General features: G+C 34.5%; 1 protein-coding gene across 42 annotated transcripts in view; it reads left to right on the top strand.

Moving 5' to 3' along the window:
* Positions 1-1,760: 1,760 nt before the first annotated feature.
* inpp4ab (inositol polyphosphate-4-phosphatase type I Ab) overlaps positions 1,761-18,767 on the top strand; it is a 141,893-nt gene continuing 124,886 nt past the window's right edge. For all 42 annotated transcript variants that reach the window (XR_012407457.1, XM_073953397.1, XM_073953394.1 and 39 more), the window contains 1 exon segment: positions 1,761-1,845. The gene's annotated coding sequence lies outside the window, so the exon portion shown is untranslated.

Below are 18,767 nucleotides of genomic sequence, written 5' to 3'. Positions count from 1 at the left end.
TGTAGCGCTGAGGTCAGATGTTAAGCATAGTCCTCCAGTTTCAAAAACAACGTTTAAGGCTAGTCAATATTAAATTACATGTTTGAGCTTTCTCAAGTCTAAATAACTTGCAGTGAGATGTCTTAAAATACATCAGTGTAATTTTTTTCACCAGGTGCACACCAATAATATATTTTTCCAAGGCCATTTTTATAAATTTGGCTTAAATAGCCTAATTTAACGAAGGCCTAGTCCTGGCTTAATCTAAGCCCTGTTTGTGAAACTGGGCCAGTGTGTTTTATATGTTATGGAGGGAGGTGTCAGGAAAAAGAGGGGGAAGCGTATGAGAGGATAAAAAACAGGGAGGGGGAGAGATAGCGCGCGGTTTTCCTTGTGTTCATGAGAGGATAGGAACACCTCCCAATACTCACTGTGCTAATTTTGTAAAGAAATAAAGAAATTAAGCTGTTGGTTGAGTTTTACAGGATCACCGTCTCCTGTCTTTTCAATTTGGGCACATCTATATTATTTATTGATTGATTTATTTATATTATACTCATATTCATTCTTTTATGGTTTTAAAAAATATTTTATAAGGAATTTAACTAAGACTTTACACGTGTTTACATTTTGCTACAATTATTTTGTTACAATCTTTTGTTATTGTGCCTGAAAAAAAATCACCGCAAAATGAAAGTGAAATTAAAACTGTGCTGTATTTCTAAAACCCTCCGCATGATGGCAATATAGATCCTGCAAATTAATAATATCAAACATTAGTCGTGCTACGAAATAGACTTGACATTGCAGAAACATTACGCCATGCAACAGACGATCAAATCTACCAACACAAGGTATTAATAACATTTAATCCGATAATAATCAAAGAAACGTGCACAAACTCATTCATAGACCAAATTAGCCTATTGTTCAAATACTATGTATGCCTTTCTTAATAATTATGGAGACTTTCATTGAGGGATTAATTTTTGTGCAACTAAATTGATAAAAAGAGAGAATATTTAACCCCTTAACTACCCCAAGGAAAAAGCTCCTATATCGCTAGTTGGCACTCAATTCATTTTTTTTCAACACATCCCATAATTTCTAAAATATCAGCCTCTAATAAATGGTTGATGTCGGTTTATGATAAAAGTATCGGAATTAATACAGCTACTATAAAATATCCGAAAATATGAAGTGTAAGATTAATTTATTTAAAATCATCTAAATCATCTTTATTTTTTGAAGTATGCCATAAAAATGTCAGATTCTCATTTAACATGCTTTCTTGTTTTGTTTTGTTTTACAATAGGCTAAAACCAAAATCAATTGTAGTAGTATAACATGCTTATGTGTGTTTGATTTTTTTGTAAACCAACAATGCTGTAACCATTATTTAAAACAGTCATTTTTTAAATTAATTTAACAGTCAATATTTAAAACAGTCAAAACATGGTCAACAATTTGGTAGAGCAGGCAGTCAAAGGAGTAATATGCCCTTTTAATTCCATAACAAATAATAGCCTAAAAGGGATTTAGATCTATAAAAGTTCACACATTCACAATTAAATGAATTAGAAGCAAGTCAGTTTGTTATACTCGTATACTGTTTTATTTTCTGTGACAGCGTTGTCTTGATTAGCCTAATTATTTAATGTTTTCCCTTGCACGTGTAGTTGCGGGCAGAGCGCGTGGGGAAGGCGGGGCCAGACGCGGCGACATCACGCATCAGGGCGGGGCCACTCTATGCAGCAGCGCAGCGAGGAAAAGCGAGAGGCAGCGCACTGGAATTTGGCAACACAGATTCGCATGCACCACAACTGTGCCGATGATAATATGGATTGACACAGCGCTTTCTGAGACGTGAGTACATCTGATCTGTGAAACAATCCGAAGGATGAGTCTGGAGTTTCTTTACTGGTTGCACAACCAAGATAAAAGACCATATAAAGAAATGTGTTGTTTGGTTGGTGTGTTGTGCGCAGAAAGGCGAACTGGGGATAAGTTACATTTGCGAGCTGTTTGAATGACTTGGCTGCTATGCCATTTTATAATCGCTTTACCTTTGCGAGTTTCTGCTATGTATGTATAGAAACAAACATAACTCTGACTGTCAAATCGAAAGCTAAAGCACAAAGGTTGCTTTTTGGGAGAAAACGATGTCTTTCATTGGCAGAAGAAGGTGAAAGTATGCATATGCGGTGCGACCTGACAGGCCGGTGTTTGTTTTTCTTGCGATTATTTTGTAATTTATTATGTTGACTGAAGTTTCCGAGTTGTTCATGCTTTGCCTTACTCATCTATCCATCTAAGATTTGGCTTGTAACTTGTCAACATTCTCAATACATGTCATTAGGCTGCTTAAAGGGACAGTACACCCACAAATGAAAAATAAATAAATAAATAAATACTCTCTCTCACACACGCACACACACACACGCACACACACGCACACACACACACACACACACTTAGGCCATCAATATATATATATATATATATATATATATATATATATATATATATATATATATATATATATATATATATATATTGAATTAAAGTTGGTTTTGTATTCGCACATTCAGAATTTTCTAATATTATATTTTCAGAAAAGTATGTTCAAATTTTAAATAGAGAAATCATGTTTGCAGCCAAAGACTATCAAAGTACAACATTGTTCAGTCAATTAAATAGTGCTAATGTTGTTTTGAAGTAATTTCTGACAGAATATTCAAAGTAGCATGGTAAACAATATTGGATAGGGACCCTGTCACAAGTAGTCACAGAATGAATGTGTGAATATAAAACCAACTTGACCTCAATAACCTAATCATAATTTCTTTAGTAGAGGATTAATTGACATTTTTAGCTGATACGGTGGTCTTTAGTGGATTTAAAAAAGGAAGACTATAGCTATTGGCACTATGAGAGCAAATAAAACAAAACAAAATGAATACCTTTGGGTCTTATGAAAGATTGAGGTCTTATGAAGCAAAACAATTGTTCTGTGAAAGAAGCTGAACATTAATTACACTTTAATGCCCTTCGCAACCTTAGTAAACAGTCTTTAAACTCACACTAAGCTCACATTGTTTACAGCTTTTGTATACTGTAGGTTACAGCATCTAGGATAAACACAAGTACAATTTTAATGTACTCGAAGCAACATATGTGTCCTCCCTCTCTGTTACTAACACAGTAATCTGTTTTAATAAATCTTACAAAACACATTCTAGATTATGTAGTTCTTGAAAATCTGGTGATTTTGTTTTAGATTAATGATTTTCAATATATATTTTATTGTTGAAAGAAGAAATGAAAACATTACAAGTGTCAGTTAAAGTAAATTCTGACTGTAACATAAAGTGTCATTACAAAGAAAAAATTCTAAAAGCATAAAGCATTTATTTAAAAAATAAAAAGGCAAACAAATATCGCAAGCAGTAATTATTGGGCTAAACATATTCCTTATTTGAGTGTACATTGGTTTTACTCTTGAATCAAAATCTGATGTGTTTTGGACCAGGCTAGAACTTTTGGTGACCAACTCTGTTGTTTTATAGTGCTACAAAATTCACAGCTTTGGCATTTTTATTACAGTTGTATAGAGAAATATTGATGCAATGCAATGCAATGTCAGTTTTTGTATTTGTTACAGCTAGTGGTCTCACAGAAATGGTCTCCAATAATAAGTGTTTGATTTATTTTGCTTACACATAATAAATAACAAATTTCTCTCACTGATTAGTGTTTATTTTATTCCCAAACACCCCTTCTATAAACAAAGCAAGACCTAATAGGGTTTGGCTGATTTACTCCTGATTGGAGTTTGATATTTCATGAAGCAGGCAGGCTGTTGCATAAGCACAGTTCAAGTGCAGTGTGCTCGATCACGCATTCGTTTGGGGATTTGTGGCAGTTTCACTCAGCTGAGATGGAAACAAGGACCATGTGCAAGAACCACACAGCAGCTTGTATTAAGTGGGATTTACATTAGGACTTTGTGACTCTAATGGCCAGACTTGTTAATGTGTGTTTACAATAGAGGTGGGCGATATGAGCTAAAACTCATATCACAATATTTTTCAATGTCCACGTTTCCATCCATCTAATTTCTAATATCTAAAAGATCTAATATCCAAAATGCGCATAAAAAATTTTGGTTAATGGAAATGCCAAGATGCGCATATATTTTGAAAATTCACATAAAAAACATAACTGTGCATAACTGAGTTGGATAAACTTTTATTTGATAACAAAAGATGCGCATAAATTACGATGGAAAAACTTTTACTGAACAAACTCCAGTATGCGCATTAAAAAAGTCATGTGATTTTGTCTTAAGAGATTATGTGGTGGTAAAAATGTGTGCGAATGGACAAACCAGCTGGCTGAGCACACTGTAAAACATCTGAAATGTTGTTATGGTCTTTCTAAAATGCCTTAACCATTTCAGTATTAGTGTTATTATATTATTAATTACCTCTAGAACAGTCAAGAGCATCTGTCCTCCGTGTCTGAAGCCTTCAAATGCCACCGCGCGTTCATTGCATGTCAGCATTTTTCTTCTGAGGTGCAAGTCATTTATTAAATGAAGAAAAGATTCGCTCAGCTTCTCTTACCACATCAAATTCCATTTTTACTGTTGATAAATGGCACCAGTTAATCAGAAAGTGACGATTTTGTTCATTTTATCTCATTGGATTGACACGCTGATTTATTCGCCCATCTTTCATACCATATTCTAGTTTTGCACATAAAATTAATTTGCATTTTTGGATGGATTGATATTATATCAGCTATTGATATTATATTGCGATATGACAAAAAAACTGAATCACATTTTAGTAGCCCTTAGCAACAGGAAGTACAGTTGGCCTGTAGTAAATGCATTAAATATTACATCAAATCAAATGTTTAATGTTTAGGAGATAAAAATGAATTATATTGCTTTCTACACAGAAAACATGGAAATTACAAACTCAGACGTTGAAGAGTAGGTTTAATGATGTATGCCTATGAACGCAGATAACCTCTCTTTTGGTTCCTTAAACAGAGGTAACTCGCAGGTTAAGTAGTCATAGCAGTTTATGCACTTAAGGATCTCCAGAGTAGGTTAAGGTTTTGGTTAAGCAGGTTTGCATTTCTGAATGTCTTTAATCATTTCTTAATAAACACTATCATAAAATAATGGCACATTTTTGTAACAGAACTTTTTTTTTTTAGTAAAATGTATTGCATGTGCAATTTTATTCTAAAACATACTCCTCACCATAAAAAGTGTAGATACAATATTATTAAATATTGAATATAAAAAATAGAGTATTTTATATTTATGATTTCATTGTAACATATTAACCCTTATGCTCATGGTTTCCTCCTTCAGTGTGTAAAATAGACAAAGACAGTTAAAACGCACCCACAGAGAAGCGCTAATCTGGTCACAGTTCTAGTTAGAGTTCTGGTCACAATTGCTGACATTTTAATAACATTCGTAATTTCTGAAGACTCAACAGGGTGTTTTCAAAACATTTTGTTTTTGCTGGTCAAAGATGCAGAAGTTGTGTGACACCATGCGTTACACTTTTAAAATGAACTAGTAGCAAGCAGGGTACAGCTGTTTGTAAAGCAGACATTGTCAACTATTGGTAAAAAACTAAACACAGAATAGATTCAAGCAACGCAATCTAACGACAAATCATAACCTTTTGAATTAGTGGCTAATTCGTATGAATTTGTATGATCTAATTCGTATACTTTATCAAGATTTGCTCATCATCCAATGATGGTTGGGTTTAGGGGCAGGGTTGGGTGCCACGCCTACTTTAAAAATTGTAAATCTTCAGACGACTGAACTCATATGAATTCGTACGAATTAGCTACTAAACTACCAAAACGGAAAATACTTATGTTTTTTTTTTTTTAGATCAGGCTGATACAAGAGAGAATTACGGTGTGCTCTTGATGTAGAATTGTATCTCGATTGGATTTATTGCCTCAACTCTGATGCCGAAAGTACACTGTCTTCAGCAGAGTTGCTTATAGCTAAACTTTATTAGTTTCATAATTGACATTTTGTAGAATCTTTTCAATATTGATCTAAACTGAATCAACATTGAACTGAATATTGAACATTGCTGTCTACTATAGGTCTCTTATATACATTTACATTATTAGCCAGGTTTCCAACTTAACATGAAGCAAATCTTTTTTAAAGTTTGCAAAAATGACAAAACAAATAAAAAAACTAATGTAAATTAGGTGCATATGTTGGTTAGATTGGGTGACTGTACTATTGGTAACCTAGTAACCAACATTAAACAAGCAAAGCATAATGGAAACAGCTGATTAGTCATATGAGTGTAACATTCGCTATGTCAAAGTTGATTCACCAAATATATTTCCCTCGTTATTCCAATGCTATCTTATGCCAATTTGTAACTGTTTGTTTCAGTGCCTAATAATCCGTCTGAATTTGTATGATCCCATTTGTAAGTTTTTGTACGATTTGTTCACCCCCCAATGATGGTTGGGTTTGGTGTCACGACTCTTTAAAAATTGCTCATATGAAATTATATGAAGTTAGACAAAGTAGACACCAAACCCGGAAAATATAAAATAGTTCAGTTTCCTCATGAGATCGGGCTGCATTATTCTAATTAATCCTTCCAAAGTCCAATTCACCTTAAGTGACTGTAAAAACTTGCAAATTAAGGAATTTTTATTAAAAATTTGGCATTTCATCACTCGATTCTGATGGAAACCCTGCTATTGATTCTGTTGTTTTTAAAGGGTGCTTCTTGAAGCAACCTGAATAAATCATTATACAATACATCAAAGTGGCCTGACGAGATAAAAAATGTTTGTTTGGATCTGTTGTTTTTTCGATGGTCGGAAAAATGACATTTTCATCCTCATTATCAGCATTGCTTTGTCTCAGGTCACATAGACCTCTGCTGTTCTATCTCATGTCACAATCAGTTACAATCAGTCATGTCTGTGACTCAAACATAACACATTCCTCCGGCAGTGTGAGCTGTCTGATTATTCCCCTTCATTACCTGAAAAGGCACCTTCACAAGATTTACAGCCTGAGAGTTTCAATCACAGAGACAAGTTTTTCTCTTAAAGATTGGCAGCATTCTCAAGAAATGTTGTAGCCTTATGCCAAGATTTTAGAGCATCAATTTTTTTTTGCCTTATGTCTCCTAGAGACAGACCTAGACTATATATACATGGAAGCACTTTGTCACTGAGGTTATGTAAACAGTGTATTTCCTCATACACTGAGGAAAAAACAACAACAACTAGTTGAGTGTGGAACACATTGCCTTACTGTTAGCAAGTGAATTGCAAGTGAATTAGCTCATCATCACATCATTGAGTTAAAAACAGTAAAAATTAGCGACTGTAACTTGAGGTGGTAACATTTTAGTGGACCATTTCTCACTGTTAAGTTGCTTTTTAGCATGCTTATTATTAAGATATTGCCTGCTTATTATTACATATAAAGCACATATTCTGTATGATCTTATTAATTCATTCATTTTCCTTTGGCTCAATCCCTTATTTATCAGGGGTTGTGGAATGAACCACCCATGATCTTATTACATCCCTATAATCCTAGACAATACATCAACCCTAAATTACCTTAATAACTATTAGTAAGTAGCAAATGACTACTTTTATTGAGCTAAAAGTCTTAGTTAATTTGTTAATAAAGATGCTTGTACCTTAAAAGTTGAATAAATGTTAGAAACCTGTAACTATTAATTTTTATAGTAGTAAAACACAAATACTATGGAAGTCAATGGTTACAAGCTTTCAGATTTTTAAAAACATCTTGAACAAAAAAAAAATCAACTTAAATTGTTTGTCACATGATGGCAGTATTTTTAAATGAGTTTTGAATAAACTATTATGTAGTTGATGATTTTAGTTTTAAATGGTTACATTAAGTTATGCTGAAGAGACCTAAAGTTTTGAACAATATAAGTTCAAATAAATCCATTCACGGTTCATTGATGTTATCAGTTAGTAATCCGTATACACATTTTTTTTTTATAGAAATGTAAACAAACTTGTTAGTAAATTGAGACTAAGGATCCAAGTTGTAAAACAGAGTTACCAATACTGAACTGCGACAAATTACTATATTGAAAAAAAAATAGTTTGATGGTTTTATCAAAGCAGAAATGATGAGCTAATTTACTTAAGCCAGTCAGTTTGCAGACGTTTCCTAATTAAAGGGACAGTTCACCCTGAACTCAATATTCTGTTGTCATTTACTCAACCTTCTCTTGTTAAAAATATTTTTGAATTTTTTTCTTCTTTTGAAAACAAAAAATATTTCAAGAAAATGTGGAAACCGGTAACCATCGACTTCCATAGTTCACTCAAACAATATGGTTTGCTGTTTGTTTAAACTACTTGGGTTGGGTGATGTCAACCAATTTGGCATCATACGATGTCTAATGTGAAACATTGCAATGGACGATGGCATCATTGTCATAGGTGGTGGTGAAATAATAATTTATGAATTATTAATTCATTCATAAGGAATTATTTATTTGTAGCCAACCTAGGCCTGAGCTTTATAGGCAAAATATCATATCCCGGTATTTTTAGGTGGAATGATGGTATATGATATATATTCTGTATTTTCCCATAAATGATTACTTAAGAGTTAAAGCATTTATTAAAACTTTATTAAACATTTTTAGAGCAAAATATTATTCAAACACAGGGGTTTACGAATAAATAAGTGTTACAAAAAATAACCACTGCACAAAATCTTTGATAAATAAAACACGGTACATGAATTTCTCAGGGTCACAATACTCTGCTGTTGTGGAAATAAAAAAGTAAACAGAACTAAAGAAAACAAAGCTATATTGTCAGCTCAAAAAAAAAGGAACACACTTAAATAGTAACACAACAAAAAGTATCGAAGGATAGAAAAGAACCACATTGAATGTAAATATGAAACACACAGTATTTTGTCAAAATTACTGTGTTTTTATATGTAATCCTGTATACCACAGTTGTGCGATTTACAAACAACATCTAAATCAGCTGTATATGCTTTTTAGTTACATGTTTTTAGTTATTTCCCAGAGATGGGTTGCGGCTGGAAGGGCATCTGCTGCGTAAAAACTTGCTGGATAAATTGGCGGTTCATTCCGCTGTGGCAACCCCGGATTAATAAAGGGACTAAGCCGACAAGAAATTGAATGAATGAATGAATGTTTTTAGTTACATTTACATGTATGCATTGTGCACAATTATTAAACAGTGCACAAGTCGAAGATATCTAAAGATGAGTCTTTTACTCCATGTAAAAAATCCTACACTTTTTCTTTTGTTTTAACTAAACTTGTTGTACTAAATATTAAATAATAAGATGAAAACGAATAGACTTTAGATATGAGAAGTAACGAAATTGTTTCAAAGTACTGTGATGAAATGCTGGTTAAGCTGGTTAAGTCATTATAACAGACCAGAACACAGAGCTAAATGTGTTATAACATAAATGTAAAGAAGAGATCATTGTTTAATAAATACTGAACTTATAATCGGTGAATATGAGGTAGTTTCACTTTCATAATGCGGTACAAATTCGTCCCATTTTGGCGCTTTTAATTCTTTTGAACACATTCAGGTGCTGCTTGTCAATTTGACAAGGCTTCTACGTTCATTCTTGCTGTCAATTGCGGAAGAAATGATGGATAAAAGGTTTCTGATAAACCGCTGTGACAGCTGCAGGCACTGTGTGACATGCGTGCATGCGAGGGAGCATCAGATTCGTTCTTTTTGAACAAAGCATTTGTTTGACTTTTGTGATTTGAGTGAATCATTTATTTGCACATGCGCACATAGTGGAGTTTGCGTGCTGCTACCTTGGAGTGGTCTGTTTCATGCAGAATATGCAAGTGTGACCTCAAACCATATCGATATGAACGATATTGGATAATACCACATCGCGTTGGAGAATCATAATGATATATCCTCAGAAACCGATATACCGCCCAGCCCTAACCGTATCGTTTCAACAACCTGCATGGTCTTTGTTTTACCCATAAGTAATCAAATCATAAATAGATAAAGATATGTTACACACACAATTACCACCTGTCAATCTTTTTTTTTTTTTCCGTGGGGCTCTGGCATAAATAGGCAGAGTAATCTATGTTGTTGTAATGGTGTCGACAAACTTGGTTGGTTAAAAAAAGTGCAAATCAACAAAAACCAACTTACAGTATCTAAGGTTTTTGCTAAAATTACAAAGTACAAGCATGAAAGCGAAAGATTGAAGCAGTGTACTGACGCGATATGGGCTAAATATCAAATGTCAACACCATGGCACTTCTCGTGAAAGAGCAGGGGTTTAACCCTGGTGTCCTGGCCAAAGTCCCTCTATCTGCCCTTACGATCATGGCCTCCCAATCATCCCCTTCCACCGAATTGGCTCTATCACTGTCTCTCCACTCCACCAATAGCTGGTGTGTGGTGAGCGCACTGGCGCCGTTGTCCTGTGGCTGCCATCGTATCATCCAAGTGGATGCTGCACACTGGTGGTGGTGTGGTGAAACCCCCCCCCTTCATGATTGTGAAGCGCTTTGGGTGTATGGCCATACACAATAATTGCGCTATATAAAAACACATTACATTACATATCCCGGTATTGACGCTGTGACACGTTACATGATCGATAAAAAAGACAGAAGAGTCGTTAAAGCTACTGTAAGACGTATTAGTGTAAACAGGGCCTGAGTGTGTATTGTTCGCGAGCGGGTTGTTGCTGCGACTGGGGCGGAGGATCAGCTCTCGGCGATGGATGATGGTATAACCTATTGACCCTACCCTACAAACTACTTATTTAAAATGAGCTGAAACTACACAGTTTTTGAGATTTTTGGGGCGACAACTTAATTGTTTTATGTTCAAACCACTGAAATTTGTAAAAACTAATAAGTAAACTGAATTATTTCATGTTCCCACAACAAATTGATTGTGTGGTTGTGTGGTGAAGCCAAATATAAATTTCCACTTGTAGACAATAGGCCCTTATAAGAATCTGACGGTATGATAACCTTGGATAAAATATTTCATGGTTTCACGGTATTGTGATCACTGCTCTAAAATTTGTTCTTTTTATAAATGTCTGGGTAAAAAAACAACACCTTTTAAAACACAATATTTTATTTTCAGAAACGTTTATAATACTTTGGAGCAGTAAAAATGTCTGGCTAAATAATTCAACTGAATCATTTACTTTTGCTGTCTTCATTAGTTTCAAAAACACAAACTGCTGGAGATACTGGGCCTGTTTAAGTAAGGAGGTTTAACCAACTCAGAGTTTAAACTTGGGTTTTCGGTTTCAGAACAGCTGATCTATGTTGGGTCAATCAACTTTGAGTAGACCAACTCAGAGTTAAGCGCATTATCTATGGAGCGCAGATATAATGAGTGACCATGGCAACATCAGCATTTCTTTCTCCAGCTAAACTTGATGTGCTCATGCAAAGCAAATATGATCATATACTTAAAAAAGCAACACTGGATCAGTGAAACAGAAACAGTTAGCGTAGGAAAACATAGCTGCTCAAGATTTACATTTAAAGTATTTAAATATTTTAGTATAATAAAATAAGTAATGTCATGTGTGACATTTTTAAAAAATTATACACAATGATCAGTTTTAATAGATTTAAAGGTACACTTGTGTGTCTGCCTTTTTTATTGTCCAAGTGGTAGAGGTTGATAAGACATTTAGAATGTAAGCATAACTAAAAAATAGTTTTTAGAACGAGTAATAATCCCATTAATCTAATTACAGTATATGTCGAAGGTCAGTGAATTTAAGCAAATTATTTATTAAAAATGGACGAGCCATTTTCGTACTTTTTTGTGTGACTGAAATGTAGGCAATAGCTGTTTCCATCCAAAAATATTAATTAAATTTATGTGCAAAACTGGAATAACTCATAAAAGATGGGTGAATAAAGCAGCATTTTCATCTAACGAATCAAAGAGAACAAAATCGTCACTTCCTGATAAACTGGCGCCAAATGTCATCAGGAAAAACAGAATTTACTGCTGTAGAAGAAGCTGCGTGAATCTTTTCTTTATTTAATAAATGTACTTGCGCCTCAGAAGACAATGTTGACACACAATGAACACGTGGGTTCGTTTGAAGCTGAGACACGGAGAACAGACGCTTTTGACACTCTGGAGGTAATTAATAATATACATTAATACTGAAAAGGTTAAGGCATTTTAGAATGACCAAAACAACATTTCTGATGTTCTGCAGTGTGCTCAGCCTGCTGGTTTGTCCATTCACACACATTTTCATCATCATCATCTCTTATAACAAACCTTTTTTGAATGCACATACTGGAATTTGTTCAGTAAAAGTGTTTCCATCGCAGTTTATGCACATCTTTTCTTATTGAGTATAAAGTTTATCTTACTCAGTTTGGTGCATGTTTTTATGCATATTTAAAAAAAAAAGTTTTGTGCATCATGACATTACCATCAATTGTTTTTTTTATGCGCATAACCAAAATGAGCATTAAAATTGGATGGAAATGTAAGGCTAAGGCAAGAAATATCGATTTGTCTTTAAAAAAGAGGAGACTGACAGAAACTCAGAGTTTCCGAGTAGAGAAAAAACCTGCTCCTGACCAGGTTAGGTTCAGAGTGTAAGTTACCACGGTAACTGACTTTGAGTTAAAGTTACCTCTCTTTCAGAAACAGGCTTGACTTACCCTGCATCTTACACAAACCCTAGGAACAGTATATCAGACAATTTTGGCCGTTTTAAAACCTTGACTTTTCCAAACAGTGGTATACCTTGAAAACGGTTATCATCCCATGCCGAGTGGACAATAAAGAAAGTTAAGTTAATGGATTTAGAGTATAAATCCAACTTGGGAAGAAATCACTTTGATTTATGCTTCTAAAGATTTTAACCAAATTGATGACGTTAAGTTTGAGAAAAGAGTTCTTTTTTTCTTTATCTCTCTAAACTAGTAACATTTTATTCTATAATTCTGATGCATGATGAGCAGCACCACGCTGAGTTTAGATGCCTGATGGGATGCATGCTATGGTTCACACAGAGTGGAATTGGGATCTCTCTCATTTTTTTATAGAATGTCTCGGCTGCTTTAGCTCTGCCTTGAGGCTGAAGCAAATCACAACTGATCTGTGGAGCATTTGTATCTGAACTTATGCTTTGGTGCTTCCCAAGCCTTACCCGCTAGTTATGCAATGCAGACCTGCATTATTGATATTTTCTAGGATATAAGATATTGCGAGGCTAAAAGGTCTGTCTGCTTCTATTTCTGAACATGAAAGGTGCTCGTATGGTTGTAAACGTGACTTTGTGGAAAGGTCCTGATCCATGTGCTACAGTACAGTATGTTGAGGCAAAGATGTTATATAATTGTAAACCTGATGCAGAGTATTTCCATGGAATGTTCCTTCTCCGGTCATGTGGATGATGGAAAGCAATCTGGGATGAATAATACATGCTGCGCTAGAAAAAAAAGTGGCTGTGCTTGTAATGACCAATGATATACTATTTTAGGATAACAAATAGGGCTGCAGGATATTGAAAAATATGACATTGCAATATTTTGCTTGCTGCGGTACAAAATTTCACCGGATGATTTGAATAGCACTATTTGGAAAGATTTGAGTTAGTCATTTGTGTCATTTTCTATGCAGTACATCTGTATACATTCTAATTAATAAGCAAAAATAAATAAATAAACAGTGCTTTATGGTTTTATGCACAGTCTAACAGTAGGTGCATATATTGAACAATCAAATGTAAAATAACATAGTCATGGTATTGTATAAATATAAAAAAAAAAAAAATATATATATATATATATATATATATATATATATATATATATATATATATATATATATATATATATATATATATATATATATAAAATCTGTTAATGGTGACATGGTGGCTCATTTGTCGCCTCACAGCAAGAAGGTCGCTGGTTTAAGTCCCGGCCTGGTCAGTTGGCATTTCTGTGTGGAGTTTGCATGTTCTCTCCGTGTTTGCGTGGGTTTCCTCCGAATGCTTAGGTTTCCCCCTCAAGCCAAAGATATTCGCAATAGGAGAATTAAATGAACTACATTGTTCGTAGTGTATGTGTGTGAATGAGTGTTCATGGATGTTTTCCAGTACTGGGTTGCAGCTGGAAGGACGTCCGATGCGTAAATAAGTGCTGGATAAGTTGGTGGTTCATTCCGCTGTGGTGACCCCTGATTAATAAAGGGACTAAGCCGAATGAAAATGATTGAATGAATGAATATCATTTAATCTTTAATAAATATTCTAATCATGCTATGTGAGTATTGCATATACACATATTGCAATATTGATACTCAAATGATATATTGTTCAGCCCAAATAACAAATTAGCGAAAGGAAAGACATTGCAATTTATTTGTTTTAAATTTTGATCTGATTTCTGTAAATATAGTTAATCATCTACTTTTTTTTTTGCCCTGTTGCAGGGTTTCCGCGGGGTCTTAAAGTCTTAAAAAGTGTAATGCTGTGTTCACACCGGATGCGGAATGCGCGTCAAGCGCGAGTAATTTACATGTTAAGTCAATGCAAACACGCGAATAGACATCCTGCGGCACGATGTGCGAATGGCACAGTGCGAATGGCGCGGGGCCAATTGATCGTTTTGAAATCGCTCAAGTTTGAAAATCTAAACTTCAGCGGACATTCGTGTCACCTTAACCAATCAAGAGCTTGTTCTTGTGTGGGCATGAATATTACGTATCGCCTGTTGTAGGTGTCCCGGGGGAAATCCTTCCGCCGATACCGACAAAAAATTCATCAAACTGGGCTCGGCTCAGTCAGAAGCACTGCTGAAAGCCTTCGTCATCCAGGAACAGTTTCTGGAGAAGTTTATGAGCTCACAGAGCTGGATGCACCTCTGAAACAATCTAGTGGACTCAGACACAGCCCTAAGCGTATCGACGCTGTTTTTCAGCCTTCATAAAGCACATAAACACTGTTATTTTCCTAATAAAATCCATGTTAGCCATTTTGAAACGAAGCTAGAGTCACCGAGCAGACAGAAGCCCTGCCCATCACGCAAATCCGCGTCTGTTTTGAAGTAAATTTGACGCGCGAATAAAGCGGATTTGACGTGCGAATGAAGCAAGGTTTGACGCGCTAATGAAGCGAGTAAACTCAAATGTTTACACAGCTATTTACCGCATCTGGTATGAACGCAGCCTGAAATTAAAAAATTGACATTTTAGGCCTTAAGTCTTTAATTTGCTTTTCTAGGTCTTAAATATTTTGCACAGGTCTTATTTTTCCGATGTCCATTTTTGTTTTTGTTTTTGTTGTTTCTTGGTTTTCGTGGTGTTGTAGTTTGTTATTTCACTAGTCCTATTGTAATTTGGAACTACAATATCACATATTAATTTCAAAACTACAAATGAGACCAACATGCAATAGCCAATCAGCTTTCTGTTATTGCAAGCGGCGAGTCTGATGTCATTGATGTGTTTGCGGAGGTTCACTTTGGATGCGTGCGACATGATTTCGGCTGGCGGAGCTCACAAAATGTTTTGAGACTTCAGCTAACAGTTCACGCGGCCCCGCGTTTGATTTGAGTTGAATATGAAACACTTTGAAGAGATTTTGTCTGAAACAGGTACGACTGTACAGACATCTTTATGATCCGTCCATGCGTCAAAAAAGAGCCCATGGCAAAAGTAGATTTACAGAATGTGTTTTTCCACTACTTATAGGTTTTACACTGACGTACTGTATTACAATTTTGAATTTAAAACAGTTTACAAGTTACAAACTAAAATTAAGTAAAACATTATGTCATTGATAACTGGAAAGGAATATATGAACCTATCAGTTTACAATATATTGATGCCCAATTTCTAGGCTTTATTGGTGATAATGGTCCGCAATGTTGGACCATTATTGCCTTTTAGCTTTAAAGTAGACGACAGAAACTAGCCAGACAGTAATGTGAGAATTGTTGAATGGGCAAAAAAACAATGTCAGTATTTTTAGTAAGTGTACTATTTATTTATTTTATTTTTTTTGCTTTTATTCACGCCATAATAAAAATATATAATTGTAGCGCAATCCATGCCATGTTCCCATTAATATTTAATGTTCATAATACGTATAACTGTCCGAGATATGAACAAAAGCAAGTGATGCATCAAAGTTTGATTTAAAAAATATTGAATGGTTCTAAAAATCTTCATAATCATTATAATAAATTATAAAAATAATAAAAAACAATTTGTTTAAAAATCTTTAATTATATTAATGATATGACCTAGCTCCGGAAACATACTACTTTGTTGTTTATTCGTCTGATTTTACTGTCTTTTCTTTAGACCACCCCCTGTCATTCAAAATAATATCTCAATGGCAAACGCGTCAAGTGTAAAAGCCTCGTCCGTTTTGTGAGGTGCGCAATGAAGCGCCAGGCAAAAGTATAAATTTCCCTTAAGATGTTTGTTTGTGTGTTTTCTTCTGTAGTTCAATGGTGCATTTAACCTGTCTTTAGTACTGTTCAGTTTGACTACATTTAATATACTACTAATTTTGTGATTTTGCATTTTCTCTTTATGTGTATGCATATTTTTAATATTGTGATATAATAGGTCTTAAATTTAATACTTAATGGTCTTAAAAAGGTCTTAAAAAGTCTTATATTTGACATTATGATATCTGTAGAAACCCTGTGTTGGAACATTTAAGTCCTGCTTTAACACGTTACCATGCCATCAAATGGAATGCTGATGCAGCTGTTGACAATTTGATTATTCTGTTTTAAGAATTTCCTGTACTTTTCTAGAGTTTCCTGTACTTTTCTGTACTTTAAGTGTCATGAAACCCATGTTTCAGTACTGGTTTTAAAATATGTTTTAAAAACTTGATACTTTTAGGCTGCAAAAAGTTAAATTTTGCTCTTACTGAGTTAAAACATCGGTGTATATGCATAATGCATAATGCTGTTGATCATTGCATGCAACAAAATGAATATAAATTTTACACTAGTTTGTAAGCTCACTGTGCATACACTGACATTGTAGATGGGTCACATTTAGTAAAGGCTATGTGTATAGACAAAAATTATGCTATACAGAGAGAAATGTGCAATCTCTAAACATGTCTCTCAGTTCAATGTTTGAAGCTCATACTCATACATTTATAAATAATTAAACAAAGCGTCTTCTCATATAAGAACATTCAGCTTAATAAGCAATTGTTATAGTTATGATAGTCATTTACCATGTCACAAATTCTAACATCAACAAAATGTAGATTTTAAACCCGCCGGTCAAGGTGGGTAAAAATAAAAGCTAAAAAGCAAATCTCCTAAGATTGCTGTTAACATTGTCTTTTACGATGAGTGACATGAACACCTCAGAAAATGTGTTTTGTGTTTTATGACACTTGGATCGGATGGATCTGAATGGAACAGCATAAAACTGGAACAAATATTTGGATAACAAAGAATGTAAAGAACACAGTGTGTAAAATATAAAGTTATTAAATCACTGGTATACATTATGTGTGTGTGTGTGTGTGTGTGTGCATGTGGATTCTAGCAACAAAATCAGCAAGTACTACCTCTTTAATTTAAACAAGAAATCAGTGGTACAAACAACATTTTCCTCACTAGCTTTGTTGATTTGTTTAAATAAGGAAAATATCAGGGGCTAAATACACAAATGTTCAGAGTGATCCATTTGACAGCAGAACAGCAATCTCTACATTTCACTCAACCCCCATTTAGATGCATTTCTGTGAAATCGGAGCTCAGTATCTAACAAGCACCTGTGCACCAGTGGAGAACGATGTCATTTCCTGCTGACCTTCAGAGTCGTCGTCCTTGTCAGTCATAGAAAAACATGCTGAACAAGTGTTTTAGATTCTGGGGTTGGTAAGATCATTTAAGCTGTTTTCTTTTTCATGAGCTAGTTGGTAATATGCAAAGCCCAATAGTTTGTGAGCTTTTCTAGCTATATATATATATTTGTGTTTATGAACATCTTCGTTCAGTACCTCAATTCATCTTTATCTACTTCCTCAAATTGAGGTTTCCACTGCTAGTGAGAAACCACTTCCCTTAAGAACTCTTTAAAATTGCAAATCAGCTGTTAATGCTTGCACTTATTCGCAATACCGCCCTCTCAGTAAACACTTCTAGAGGTCGTTTTGAAAGAGTCTTTAATTGCAATTTGTTTGGCAAGTGCTAATTCTTAAGTGTATACCTCTCATTTGTGTCAACTGAAGTTTTAGCCTAAGCTTTAAGCTAAATCTCATGCTTTGTGGCAAGATTTGCAGAGAGATAAAGAGGAAACTACAGTATGTACTGTATTTTTATGACATCAGCTGATGAACTAACCAGATTTATCAGAATAGAATAGAATAGAATAGAAATTATCTTTGCATTCTCTGAATCTTTAGCTACAGGTGTCATCCAAATGAACTGCCAAACCCAAAATGTCCTTTTATTAAAAGTAACACATTTACTATGTACAGTATTAGATATTATCTATAAATAATTGTCTTTGTTTTTTAGATTTTTATCTTAGTTTTTTAATCCTTGTATACAGAGACGCAGTGCCATGAGAGGCCCCAGGGGAGAAAAAAAATAAAGAAATTGGGCCCACTGGAGTAAAAACAGAAAAGAAAGCACACAAAAATACAATTGTAATATTTAAGTGTATACATTTGT

This window comes from Danio rerio, chromosome 6 (genome assembly GCF_049306965.1).
Source record: "Danio rerio strain Tuebingen ecotype United States chromosome 6, GRCz12tu, whole genome shotgun sequence".
Lineage (NCBI taxonomy): Eukaryota > Metazoa > Chordata > Actinopteri > Cypriniformes > Danionidae > Danio > Danio rerio.
This window is presented reverse-complemented; position numbering and strand designations above follow the sequence as displayed.